The 13,352-nt window shown below is 39.9% G+C and overlaps 1 protein-coding gene across 9 annotated transcripts in view; it reads right to left on the reverse strand.

Annotated features, from left to right (window-relative positions):
• The window catches only part of LOC141810724 (protein PHTF2), a 55,821-nt gene extending 42,596 nt beyond the window's left edge, over positions 1 to 13,225 (reverse strand). For 2 of the 9 annotated variants that reach the window (XM_074698509.1, XM_074698500.1), the window contains exons 1-2: positions 13,047 to 13,225; positions 6,645 to 6,707 (exon numbers count right to left, since the gene is read on the reverse strand). The gene's annotated coding sequence lies outside the window, so the exon portion shown is untranslated. Of the gene's footprint in view, positions 1 to 832; positions 896 to 6,644; positions 6,708 to 7,430; positions 7,541 to 13,042 lie in introns of all 9 variants that reach the window. The other 7 variants (XM_074698508.1, XM_074698507.1, XM_074698506.1 and 4 more) reach the window with 7 other exon arrangements.
• Positions 13,226 to 13,352: the final 127 nt, after the last annotated feature.

Here is a 13,352-nt window from a genome sequence, read left to right on the forward strand (position 1 = left end):
TGTATAACATGTTCTTTTCTTATAACTTCATCAAGAAAAGCATACAAAATTGCAATCTTATTGAGGCCACCAACTGATTTCTTAAACGACGAAGGTTTCAATCACAAAGTTTGCACTTGACCTTAATAGGCGGAGTCGTACAAGAATCCTCTATTCTTGTTTTTCTTTTAGAAAAGTTTTAAAAAAGATAAATGCAGGTATTTCACCTTTTCTGCACAAGATAATTAATCACAAGGAAGGAACAAGGAAAACTTTTGGATCCTGTGTGCATTAGAAATTTTAAAACTTGTTGCACAGGTTTAATGGTGAAGATATTTTTTTGTGCACAGAAGTTTTTACCTCTGCAGGACTTCAGGGATTCCATAGAAACCATCTGGTCAATAATCAAAACAGCATGGTGTCCAATTACTGCAGAGCAACAAGTGCTTACAACTCCTGCTGTGATGAAATGAATGTCACAGCAACCTCCAAACAACAATAGAGAGCATGACGAAAGAGTCTAAAAACAGGCGGAAAAACCTACGAGGACGACACCCCATCATTAGTGGACAGCAGCGATTCTGTTTCTGACTCTCTGACTGCTCAGAGTTTCTTAATCCTCTCCATCTGAGACAGAGGATCAGAGAGAAACAGACAGATCCTCCCTGTTCAAAGCCTGAAATCTCTCTATGACACCCCAGTGTGAGGCCAGCAGTGATTCACACTGACATTATCAGACAAACACACGCAGACAGACGATTGCCTCATCAAGCTTCAGGATTAGCTGTAAACTGATGCGTTATTTGGAAAACATAACAAGAAGAAAAACGTTGGGAGTTATTTCCTAACTTACTTTTTCCAGAACCACACGTTCACAGTTCCCAAAATACACTCAGGGTGGATTCAGGAACAGAGCCTAGACAGCAGACGCACAAACACACATTATGTGTCATGTCTGGTCACAGGATTCATTAGAAAACAGAACTTTGATTCTTTGATTCATCGTTTCTACTTCACTTTCATACAAAAAGACTCTGCATGTTAACTCTCGTCAACAAGACGCTTCATTCACAAACATGCTCCATTACAAAGCTCTCAAAGAATTTAACCAAGTAAGTAACTCACACTGACGCACAAATACACACACAGACTGCTTACACAGTCTGTGACCAGTGGTCTGACAGAACTGACCCATTTACAGTCAGACGGGAGAGAAAAGAGGCCGGTCAAGTAGGACTGAGTGTATTATGTGGGCCATAGTTTATATGAGGGCAATTTTTGTGAGTGTGTGTGTGTGTGTGTGTGTGTGTGTGTGTGTGTGTGTGTGTGTGTGTGTGTGTGTGTGAGAGAGAGAGAGAGACAGAGAAAATAAGAGTCAGAAGAAGCAGGAAATGGTTGTGTGTAATTAGACATATGTCTGGTATGTCAGCTACTGAACAGACACTGATGTGTACCAGATCAGATTGAGTGTATGTGTGTGTGTGTGTGTGTGTGTGTGTGTGTGTGTGTGTGTGTGTGTGTGTGTGTGTGTGTGTGTGTGTGTGTGTGTGTGTGTGTGTGTGTGTGTGTGTGTGTGTGTGTGTGATTGCTTCCTTTTGACTTTAACGGGATGTAAAGGCAATAAATAAATAAATATAAATAAATAAATAAATAAATGCTGTCAGGTGCATCTATAGAAGTAAATGATGTTTTTCAGCAGGGGGAGGTGGGGTCTGGCGAAGCTTGTCAATCTAAATCATGCTGGTAATCTACTGTGGGTGAGAGCGGTGTGCTCTTTGTACGAGAGCTCAGCATGGATATGAGGAGAAGATGTGAGATGACAGAGACATAGAGAGACGCTGCAAGTCAGAAAAGTTCAGGCAGCTCTAGCTCCAACTGAGGATGTGTCGTCGTGGTTCAGAGAGAAAGAGCAGCAGGACCGTGAGAAAAGACGACAGAGATCATGGAGAGGATCAAAAGACATAAAAGAAGAGAGTCCACTTTTCTTAGGTAGTTTTGGTGTTTACATAGTCAGAGTAAACAATATTATTTACCATGTAGACCACATCCAGCTATATGTCTTACTAACAGGTCACCCTGACATAGAATATTTATCTTTTTGGATGCAAACAGGCCCTTGCCAGTTTTTAATCACACATTCAGGTCACATGCAAGTCTAACATAATTTCTTAATTTCATTTGTTGCTAGGCGCCGCCCTGTTGGTTGTGGCTGCCTGTTGCAGCAGCTCTCTCTTCTCTGTGTCTTTCTTTTTTTGTCTCTTTTCCATCATCTTTGAATTTGGAGTGAGTCATTACTTTGTATGGCTCATTTGTTGGTCATGGACGCCACACTGGTTTTGTCTTCAGCGATATTTTTACTCCTTTTTCTCCTGTGTTTGTCTGGAGATCCTACTTATGACCATGGCTGCATTGTTTACATGTGAAATCAGCTGTTAGCAGCCTGTAGCATGTCAATGCTAACTGGTGCAAGGCCTGATGTTTCCCCTCAAGGTGAGGAGAAGGAGGTGAGGACGACGTGCTGGTTCTTAGGTGTGAGCTAAGAAGTGACGACATGGACCTGTCCTTCCATCTATCGTTATTGGGAAAGTAAGATCTATCTCCAATAAGATGGACAAGCTAGCTATGCTAACCCAGCAATAGAGGGAATACTAGAAGGTAGAGTAGCGTCATACTATTCACAGACACCAACACCACATTGGAGGAGCTTCATCTGCTGTGAGCAGACAGGATCCAGGAGACAGAGACTGAACAGACTGCTGAAGAAGCTCAGTCCTGGACCCTGTGGAGGTGGAGGCTGGCTGAACTGGACAATGATGGACAAGCTGTCATCGTTTGTTTTCTTATGGAGCTTTTGGCACTTTCTATACACTTTCTTACTTTGTTTTCTTGATTGCTGCTGTGACTCCCGAATTTGCCCTCAGGAATAAACAAAGTATTTTCTATTTTATTCTATTCTCAGAGATTCCAGGTCAATTTATTGAACCTGGTTCTTTTCTTGTTTTTTTTGGTGTGCTTTAAAGGGATATTCTGGGGCTAAATGGGTTACATGTGTGATTAATTACTTTTACTTGACAATGTTAAGACCTATTCTCTTTCTTAAGTTGTTCATCCAGTTAAAGAGTCCGACATTTTTAGCACTGGCTCAAAATGGGTATGAAGACATCAAAGTAAATTCTTGGTAGCTTTGAACGATTCGATGCGTGTATAGAAATGTGATCCGTTCAGAGATTTCTTTAAGGGAGAACCATAAAAGAATCCAGTCACATTTTCACATTTCACTATGAATGAGAGCCTTTGTTTGTGCACATGTAGACACCACCAGCTAGATAAACACACACACACACTGCCACACACACAGCAAAACTCATGAGTGCTGGCTGAGCGCTGAGGGCGTGGGTGTGGTGGGCACTGTGTGTTTGTGAGTGTATCTGATGAAAAGTAAGGTGTGTATGTGTGAGTTTTGTGTGTGTTTGTGATGAGTAGGAGTATTTGTCATAGTTGTCATAACATTTAATTTTTTAGTTATGCAACAACCCACCAGCTCCTGCCTTTTTAATTTGACTCCTTTCAGACAAGCACACAAACACTGTCGATTTGTAACTTGTGACATGATCAAAAATAGCTCAGGGCTGGTGTTTGGAGACTTTGTCCTCTCTGTGCTCAGTAAAAAGTTACAAGATGTGGGGTGAAATTAGAATTACAACAGACATTAAGTTTCTTGGGAAATAATCAGCGAGGCTGAACCTCTCTGATTTCATGGCTGATGCTTCTGCTTAAATAAACTAAAAGATAAACTTGAGAGATTTGATAAGAAACCTGTGATTATCTCAGAGGATCAGTTTCTTGATTGTGACTACATTAAATCAAACTTGCACATGACTGTGTCTCAAGCTGTGACCTCTCTGACTGTCAGATGCCTAATGAGATTTTTCCACGCCGACCTCCTCCGCACTAATTCTACCTTAAAAGGTGAGACGCTGTTTCTATCTCCAGTCCAGCAGAGCAGAGGAGAAACTCATTAACGTCGGTCAGTGTGGTGTGCGGTTCCTAAACCTTGTGATGTGTAACAGAATATGCTCCTTTATCCCTCCAACGGCTGCAGCAGCACCGAGGGTTTCAGAGGCCGGATATACTCTGATATGTGTCAGGTTGTGAATTTAAGGAGGGGGTCATGTGACTTCAACCAAATCTGATGGCAAGAAAAACACACAGGCCTGTAGAAAAGTGATTATTTTGGCTCAATAATGCATCACATCTTAAAATCAATTTGGTAAGAAAGGCCAAAATTTGCACTTAGCCATGTGTAGGTGGGAAAGGTAGCATGAATCAGCACTGCTGACAAATCCACCTGTGATTATCTCCAACTGATTAACAACAAAACTGTTTCTAAGATCACAGAATTATAAAGTAACAGAGACTTCAGACGGTTTTAGAAGAGGATCTTGGAAGTAAAGGCTTCTCTGAGTCTTGAGTTTCTGTTGAAAACATGAGCACATGAGGAGACCTCCTTCATGAGTTGGGTAACTTGTGATGCGTAACTCGAGCTGCTCTCCCTCTCTCTGGGTGCTCCATATTTCATGATGGGTGCAGGTTTCATCTTTGAGCAGGGCCAAAGGGGGCACATGTGTGTGTTTAAGTAAGCGTGCATGCCTTCAGGAAATGAGACACCGCTCAATCCAGGATGCAGGGTCGGAGGTGTCAGAGGGGGCTCTGAGAGTGTGTGTGTGTGTGTATACTGTATATGTGTGTGTGTGTGTGTGTCAGCTGGGTGGTGGGCGATGCAGATCATGTTTTTCCATCATGTTGGGTGAATCCCTGACACTCTCAGGTGACACAAAGTGACACTACACTTGACCTATACAGGGTCTGATTATAGAGCAGCACACTTTACAGTAAGTTAGTTCATTAGTTATTAAAGAGGCTCAGCTCTGGTGAAAGAAACAACAACAGAAATACACGTGACAGAAAAAAAAATGTTTATAACCATTTTCAATAAAGAAATCTAAACACGATGAATGCAGGGTGGAGAGAAAAGAAACTGTTATATTGATGAATGAGCAGATGAAAAGTAGAATTAGACAGTGTCATGAGCAACATACTATCTTGATCTCTGTTTTTCTATAATTTCCTCCACCAAGGAGGTTATGTTTTTGGGTGAGTTTTTTTGTCTGCGAACAACATAACTCAAAAAGTAACAAACGGATCTTGATGAAATGTTCAGGAAATGTTCAAAATGAAATAAAGAAGAAGTGGTAAAATTTTGGAGGTGATCTGGATCACCGTCTGGATCCAGGATTTTTTTAAAGGATCATTTATTATTGTGAGATAGGGCCGTTTTCACCATATGTGTATAGAACTCCATGATAAATGGTCGGATTGCTTTGCAAAACAATACAAGACAAGGTCACCATAATTTCTGACTGATGTAAAAGTACGATCCAAATCCTGACAATATTCTGGACACTAAGATCCATTATATGAAATATGTACTGGGTCATCATAATATTCAACACTGTCAGGAAACAAATTATGGTACAAACCTGCAACTAACACCAAATTGCAGCAGACAGTTTGCTGAAAGGGAGTATAACATTAAAGTAGGACTAAAGTGTTGGTGACCATCACAATATGCTTGGTGGAGGTCTGCGCTCTCTGAGGGCTTTTCTAGTTTTGTTTATGTTACTGGGAAAAATGTATTCCTGTTAACACTCACGGCAGTTTGGGGTGTTTTTATCAAGTGCAACTTTATAAGACTGAACATACCCCTCAGATGTTTCCAGTTTGTCTCCTGCACACAGCTTAAAGAGCAGCGTGGTTTGTTTACATGACGTAACAGTAATGTATACTTGATGGATGCAGTGTGGACAGTGAGAATCTGATGCCCTGCAAGTGTCAGACGCGGCGAGCTGACAGGACTGGCTGCAAGACTGCTGATTCCCTAAACTGCAACACAGATATCCAAACGTTGTGACAAGAGGATTCCTCAGTTTGGTTTTTATCATGAAAAGACTCTTCAGACTGGAAATGAAACAATCAAATAGAAGAGAAATCTGTCCTGACCCTTTGATAAATAAACTAGGGGACATCAGTTTAGGTTTTCCCCTGTCTGCCTGGCTTAATTTTACTTTATGAGGCACTGCAATAACAGAATAAAAGAGCATTTCACTCAAAGCTTCATAAAATAAAGCCAAAGAAAAGGACTTTATACTCTGTAAAAACTGCATCAGACACACAGATGATTCTTGGCGAGGAGATCAGGAAGTGTCTGTACTTCAAGTTCAATGTAGTGAAAAACAGATTTTTGACTTCAGGTTAAATTCTGCTTTAGATTATTTCAGTAACTGATTAATCTGGTGATTATTCTAAGAATCTAGTAGAAAATGTTGCATGTTTGGCAATTTTTGAGTCATTTTCATTTCCATCTGTTGATCTTTCAAACACAATAAACAGAACTCATGAACTACTGTTTCTGTGTGTGTGTGTAGAGGGGGGAGCTGGCACCCTCACAGCAACAGAGGAGGGGTTGTTGAAGCATGCAGCACTCACACAAAACAACAGGGGAGCACACTAGTAAACACATACTCACTCACACACACACACACACACACACACACACACACACACACACACACACACACACACACACACACACACACAGGACTCACCTCTAGTGTGGCTGAGCAGCTGACTGGTGTTGGGTCCTCACAGCCAAATTAGGACAGGAGCTGCTGAGAGAAAGAAAGGGAGAGTCAGACAAGACTGTGTGGCCTGGGATGATTTGAGATTCAAAGCAACAGAGGTCGGGGTGTGTGTGTGTGTGTGTGTGTGTGTGTGTGTGTGTGTGTGTGTGTGTGTGTGTGTGTGTGTGTGTAAGTAAGAAGAAACCAGTCAGTCAAAAAAAAACAAATAAAAGAGACTTCAATTTGGTCACTCAGAGAAATAACTACATCTTTCATCAACATCAAGAAGCAGTTCTGTGTGTGTTTGCTTTGAATGGTTTCACTTACTGATTACAAACACACACAGTTTACTCCCGGAGACACACAACTCCCAGAATCAATAATGAGTAACAGACAGCCGTGTCCTCACAGTCAATTTTCTCAAACAATGAAGTGTTTGTGGAAAATCAGGAGACCAGCAGCGACTCTTTAATTATCCTTTTTTTATCATGTGATTGTCCTCAAACTTGTGTCACCATGAACTATCCTGACAGGTTACAGTGACAGGTAACATGCTGTTAAATCTCACACAGCATGTCACACGTAAGTCAGTCCTCGGGGCAAAAAGAGTTGCTGAGTGCAATCCTCAGCTGTGTAGTGACATTGAGTCACACTGAGTTTCTCACAAGAAAAAAAAAAACGTTTCCATTGGCTCTTTTAGTGATTTCTGTAAAAATCAGTCACTGAGTGTTGTTCGTGCCATCAGTACAGGCTGATGAAATCAAACCTCACCTGTCCCTCAGGTGTCTCTTGATACCAGATGATCAGTGGTCAGTTTTCTGCAGTGTTACAAGCTGCGTAACCATCAGCAAACTCTGCTTCTGACCAAGGAAAATGTTCTCCTTCAGGGGGCGATATAGAGAAAATATGTCAGGCATTTTTTTATTGCAGGATCAGGATCTGGATTTTATCAGGATTGTTTTTCTTGATGTTTTTAAGAGTTTTTGACCTGCAAACAACATTTTTAGCCTCAAATACTTCTTATCCTGCATCCTGAACTATTTTCATGCACCAGTTTTGCTTTTTCTGCACCATTCCACAACTTTAACATTGTCTTGTAAACCCTCACATTTTCACATCATGATAAACAGATTAATTTAAAGACCTGTAAGGGTTCTTGAGTTTCTGCAGAATTGTGGAGCTTTAGCTTTACACAAGTAGCTTTTGCACAGTTCAAACACAGTTTTTGAGACGTTTATAGATATAGACACTGGTTTATTTTGTGCACTTGTCAGAAAATGTAAGAGCACATGATTAATTTCAGTGTCATTATTATAATACATTATAGATTTCAAAGAAACATATTAGCCACAGTCGTTAGCAAACTTTGAGGAGGCCAGTGTCACGCACACAATGCAGTGACTCCCTTTATGTATTATTGTGTAATGTTATCATTAACACTAAGGCTGCAAGCCTGGGATTCCATTCACAGAGCTATTCAGCCACAAGACTTAGACACAAGTATCAAACGAGAAACATATCTACTTGTATTTACATCGATTTTACATGCGAGTCTGAAAAATTGAACACCAAAGCTTTTTCACGCATTAAATACTTGATTTGACATAGCAGAAAAACTGTACGTGTTTCTAACAACATTAAGGTTCCCTTCATGCTCCTCAAGTCTCAGTGAGTTATGTGGAAAAGATCCATGTCTGCACAATCAGATGTACAGATACTGGTAGCTGTGTACATCAGCTGCATTCACACTTTTCTACATTTGAAGGAAAAAGTGAAAAAAAATACGTGCTTTTTTTGCTTCATATTCTATCTGATTGCAAATGATACACCTGGAATGCATTAAAGTCATAGTTATTAGTTGGCAAGCTTAAGCTCTAATGAATTCTTAAATATCTAGTTATTGAGGAAAATTTGGAGCATTATTTTGTCAGCCGTGTTATGGACAAAAGTTGTGACTTTTTTTTCCAACATAAATCCATATTATACTGAATTTAGAGTTATTCAACATTTTTAGGCAAGACTACGCTCCCTAGAAATGTCCCTCATCATTTATATCACAGTTGAGGCAAAATTTAAAAGAATTATGGCACAAACACATGTAAAACAGTTGACAACACATAGTTACATGGTTGACGGGACAAACCTGTCTCTACAACATTAAATGTATGTGATGGGTAACACAGTTGACATTTTCTCCATTTTTTGGACCTTGTACTAACTGCAGACCATGAACATGGCACAACCTAAACATTGACATGAATGGCTCCTGCCTACCTGGGGTCCCTCATCTAGGTCTACTGTCCTTATCGCCCACTACACTCTGCTTATGAAAGACGCCTGGTGCTCCCAGCGCGGCTCCAAATCACTAGCCAGACTCTTCTCTGTTGTGCCTAAATGGTGGAACGAATTACCTAACTCTATGCGATCCGCAGATCCTCTTTGACCTCAGGGGTAGAATGAGTCAGGTTGTCTAAGACTCAGCTCTTGTGATTTTTTAGCGCTTTTACTGAATGTTGTTGAAGAGTGAAGTATACTGTTACAGCATTAATTGTGGTTTCTTGGCCTGTTGATTATTGTAATCCCCCCCTCCCCCCCCCAAAAAAGAGAAAAAAAAGGAAAAAAAAAAAGAAAAAAAATGCACTTAATGGCAGCACCTGCAGCCAAATAACTTGTAGCACAGTTGTCGCACTAACTACGTTTTCCTTTTGTCTAAATTCTTGCTTGTGTTGTACGTTGCTTTGAAAAAAGTGTCTGCCAAATAAAACTGTAGAACTGTAAACCACCTGACCTCCATCACCTCATATTTCCGTGCATTTTCTTCACAGTTTGTTATTTTTAACATTTATAGTAAGAACACCAGAAAATGTTGGTAACACAGTTGATGAACAATAAATGCGCAGACAATCATTCTGATAAAAAATACTGATGAGGAGGAGATTTAAAATGTGCCACACTTTCTTCATTGTTCTCACCAAAAAGGATTTAACTACAACTGATTTAAGTCATGTGACTTTGGAGCAAACCATTGCTGATTTATAGGCCTTTTTTCAATGGGCAACATGGTTGATGCAGATTTTTCAAACACATAGAAAGTGAATAATTTTATCCATATAAATTATTCACATATTTTTTAAACACCAAGGTCATGTTTTAATGATTATTTTAAACAAATTATTCTGAAAATAATAAACACAAACATGCATTCTAGTGGTAACTTTCAAGAGTAAACTTGACATTTGAGAAATTGAACTGCACAAAAACTGCAAATTCCAAAACGGGATTCACATTTGCAGCTAAATAACTTATGGAACCTGTTCACTTTTTGTATTAAATAAAAGTGAAATATCACCCAAATGACCCACTGTAAAATTGGTCATTGTTTAAAATTAATATTTAGTAAACTGATAAGTATATCCCATGGACATGAAATGTACCTCTAATTATAGAACCACTCTCTCAGGTAAAAACTCTCCTTTCTGTTTGTAACAAATGATTTCATCAAGTCAATCTGAGCACCACTCATCCTAACACAGCATCTTCCACCTTATCATCCACACAACCTGTCACTGCAGCGCAGCACAGCTGAGATGAAAACACACTCCTCTGCAAAGCCACTTGACCTTTTCTCTGCAACCCTTTTCCGCGCACTCTCACCACCGCAACAGCTTAATTTCTCTGAATTATATCACCGCCGCACAGGCCACTCTGCAGCTGTAATAAAGGATGATAGGACAGTCTAGTGTGTGATGTAACTACATTGCAGCTGGTGATGTAACAGGCTCTGCAGGCAAGTTCAGCCAGCACAATAGACAGAGCATCGTCTGAGGGAATCAGACGGAGAGAGGAAGAGAGAAGGAGGGAGCAGAGAAGAAAGGGCTGAGAGAGTGAACAATACAAAGAAATACAAAGGAACACGCTGCTCTGACAATAGACAGCAGTCTGGGTCTGTGGATGATGGAAATACACAAACACTTATACACTTCATCCAGCAATCACAACACTTTACCCAGTACAAATGCAAAAATAGAAATAAAAACACACACAAATATGAACTCACTGACCTGCTGTAGCTACACCGACTGGTATTACAAGCCCCTACAAATGTGAAATCAACTAATATGTCAAAGGTGTTAGCGCTGTAAAGTTGTATCTAAGTGCATCAGTGTGAACACATGACAGCAGGAGCGTCCTGGGATTCCCAGGTGTGTATGAAGTCAGCTGGGTGTGACACAACGCTTTCAGTAACAGTGATTTCATCCCTCGTCACGTCTGTCAACAAGTAATAAACAACAAACCTGTTTGTTTCAGCAATCACAACTTACAGAAAAGTGCCTTGCTCAAGGGTATGTAAAGGCTTCGTCAATCTCACTGCATTTACCTGATAGATAAAACCTGCTGTATTTCCCTTACGTAACAGCGGTTAATGTGCTTGAGATTTCGTAAAGCCATTCCTGACACAGACATCCACGTGTAACTTTGTTTACCTGCCTGCCTGCAGGTGAAACTAATATGTTCACTCTTGGCTTCAGTCCAAACACAGTCATGCTTGACAAAAGCAGCAGTAGATGAGGCTGCGTCTTTTATAACCGGATATACAAGTGAAAATATTCCCCTCAAATGACATGATGTGATTTCCAAGAAGCGGGTGAATCATGTCGAAGCTACAGACAGAAAGCTGTATTTGTTTGTGTTATCGTAAAGCTTCTACAGCTGATGCTAGTTTACTGTATTCTTGGTCTTATAATAAACCTCAACCAAGGGTCACTGACGATACAATAAATGTTTCATTTACAGGGAACCATAATACAGCTCTTCTTATCAATTATTGGACAGTAAAATGACAACACAATTCATGATAAATTAAAGGATACAAATAAACATCATGTCACTACTGCCATAAAGTCACAAGAATAGAAAAGAGGGTTTTTTTTTTACATTTGTACATCAATATTTGTTGCCAAGCATACAACAGCTATTTCACACAAGTCAGTAGATGAATACTACACAAAATCAACTCTACATGAGTCTGCTCAAATATGATTCTGATTTTCTTCCTTTGGTCAGAATCGTTCACAAAAGGACAAAAAAACACGTAAATAATTGGTTAATATAAGAGTTGTTTAATGATAGCAATAAAAAAGGCTTTTATTTCAAGAAATGAAATCCACCAAAGCACAGAAATCTTTCTTTTTTGCTATTGTTTATGAATGACTTCCTCATGTTATCACCTGAAGAAGAAACAGGGATTAACTCTTGTTTCCTGATCAATTTAATTCACACACAATACAAATTAAGTATAAAAAAGGATATTTTAACTTGCTTATATTGCACTGCTGGCCTGAGGCTGAATAGCCCACCTCTACTACATAACAGTGGTCAAATTCTTCTAAGAAGATAAGAGTTATTTTGAGCCTTTTCACATCCTGAATAGATGTGTACGCTTACACCCTTCCTTACACTGAGTCATAAAAGAAGACTTTTTTTTTTTGTATAAAAAAAATCAATATTTGGTGTCAAGCATTGATAGTTGCAGAGTAATATAATGCAAAATCAATATTTATTTATAGCCCAACATGAGACTGCTCAAATGTGATTCTGATTTTCTTCCTTTCCTCAAAATCTTTCACATTAAGTCACAAGACATGCAAATAATTGGCTGGCGTGGGAATTATTCAATGATGGCAATACTATTTGCTTTCATTTTGAAGAATTGTTAGCTAGAAAAGCTAGAACTCCACCAAGAAAAAGACTTCTCTTTTTGCCATTGTTTATGGATAGCTACTTCATTTTAAAGGAGACAGAAATAAAGAACTAAACAGGACAATTTTGCATCAAATGTTTCTTTTATGTCCTTTAAAATCTGAGGCTGACTGGTTCGCCCCTAATGCAAAACAGTGAGGACATTCTTCAAAGAAGATAAGATGTTTGGAGCCTTAGCATGTCCTAGGGGTAAGGATGAATTTGTTTTGAATGCAGAAGAAAGAAGACAGAAGGATAGCAAAGGCAGGTAAAGTGTATTATTAAGATGGTTTGGCTTAAACGTGTCATGTCAGCCAGTAACATTACAGTCCAGCAGAGAATCAGCGTATGAAGCAAAGTGTGTTTTCTGTCTTGAGCAGGACATGACCTGTGCAGAGCAGTACATAAATCAAGTGAAGCTAATGTCCTAGCATGAGCATGTAGCCTCAGTGTTTTCAGACAGCCTTCATGGTTCACTTCAAGCAGTCTTCCTCCTTCTCCTCCTCTCTCTGCTGCTAGCTCATTCTATGCTACACACTTAGCTAAGCCACCGGCAGGCACAAAGAGCCCACACAGCTGACCTAACACTGAAATCCTGACTGCTTCTGCTGCTCCAAACACACCATGCACACTCTCATTCTCACCTACTTGACAGCAACGGGAGCTCCGGGTTTCCAACGCAGATCCAAACAATGCCTTTCAGACGTTTTATGTACAGCACGGTGCTGGTTAGCCTTCTGTACTGTCAAGAAGAGATGCTGACTGTCTGCTCATCGATGTTTGAAGCTTTTCCCTTTCAGCGTCTCACTGCAAAAATACAACTTCAGCCCCGAACCGTAAACCACAGCGAAGAAGCGCAGTAGCATTTTAAACTAATAAACGTCACAACGAAGCTGTCAAGTAAGAGAAGATTATACGGCCTTACTTGTCCATCTTAAGAAGTAACGAACTAAC

The sequence above is a fragment of the Halichoeres trimaculatus genome, unplaced genomic scaffold, assembly GCF_033239565.1.
Source record: "Halichoeres trimaculatus isolate MK-OKI-2021-1 unplaced genomic scaffold, fHalTri1.1 fHalTri1_scaffold_21, whole genome shotgun sequence".
Lineage (NCBI taxonomy): Eukaryota > Metazoa > Chordata > Actinopteri > Labriformes > Labridae > Halichoeres > Halichoeres trimaculatus.